The sequence below is a fragment of the Chrysochloris asiatica genome, unplaced genomic scaffold (assembly GCF_000296735.1).
Source record: "Chrysochloris asiatica unplaced genomic scaffold, ChrAsi1.0 scaffold00286, whole genome shotgun sequence".
Taxonomy (NCBI): domain Eukaryota; kingdom Metazoa; phylum Chordata; class Mammalia; order Afrosoricida; family Chrysochloridae; genus Chrysochloris; species Chrysochloris asiatica.
In genome coordinates, this window is record NW_006408804.1 from 109,636 (window position 1) to 110,800 (window position 1,165).

The 1,165-nt window shown below is 47.1% G+C and overlaps 1 pseudogene; it reads right to left on the reverse strand.

Annotated features, from left to right (window-relative positions):
- Positions 1-238: 238 nt before the first annotated feature.
- Positions 239-1,165, reverse strand: LOC102839419 (annotated as a pseudogene).

The following is a 1,165-nucleotide window of genomic DNA, read 5'->3' on the forward strand; positions in this document are numbered from 1 at the left end:
GATTTGAGATGATGCTAAGATTTGTGTAGGTTGTCCAGCTAGAACCCTATGCTGAGCCCAAGTCTCAGGTTGTGTGGAGTCTAAAGGAGAGCTGGTCCCAAGACCTGACCTTACCAGAGAGTCAGGGTCTCGCTGCTGAGCTGCAGCTTTTGTGACTATTACCTTCCAAGGCATTCTGTATTACACCACCCTCCTCCCCACCCTGTGTGGTGTGATTCTTGTCATCTGCCAGCAGCTTTTACTTCTCATCCTCATCCCCCTCACTCATGCTGCTGATGGAGGCTGAGGATCTTTGGGTGAGGAGGGTGGTGAGGTTTTGTTCGGGAGCCACGGGAAGGTGGGTGATGGGGAGCGAGAAGGAGAGCGGCTCCTGGTTGGGCTCCTGGTTGGGCTGTTCATAGGGCTCTGCTTCAGGGATAAGGCCTGCAGCATCCGGCTACTTCTCTCCTGGAAATCTGCTTCCATGCTCCATTGGGTCCAAACAGTTCTAGGAAGTTGCCAATGAATTCCCTTGACTTTTCTTCCCACTTTTCAATTAGATCATGACTCTTTTCTTCCACTGTGTTAACAAATTCCTTTGATCTCTCTTCCACATTTTTACCTTTTCCTTCATCGTATCTACTTGGTTCTTTTCTTTTATAAAGCTGACGTTCAGTTCCTTGGCTGTGTATCCTCTCTGGAGATTGCGTCAAGCATAAACGTCATAGTCACGGTCAATTCTGGTGATGATGTCTGATGTTGAGATGCCTTCTGTTCTCTGGGTTGGGACAAACATTCCTGCTTCCTTTATATGCTTGTAAACATCATCAGAGCCAGCAGAGGAATATGGGATGTCATCATGGGCCACAAAGTCAATCTTGTGTTTTTCCAGAAATTCAAGTGTGAATGTCCACGGAGCATCTCTGATGACTTCATCCACATAGCGACATTGTCTGAGAGCTTCATATCTTTCTGCTTCATTCATCACAGTGAAACCTTTGAATTTGTGGGTGAGGTCATCACTGCAAACTCCTACCAACAAGTAGCTGTTGGAGAACAGTGTTTTTGCTTGCATAAGTGCCCTTGCATGACCTGAATGGAAGAGGTCAAATATTCCATCTGCATACACCCTGATGGGCCTGACAACTGGTGTTCCTAAGCGGGCCTGAGCAATGGACAGTTTTTC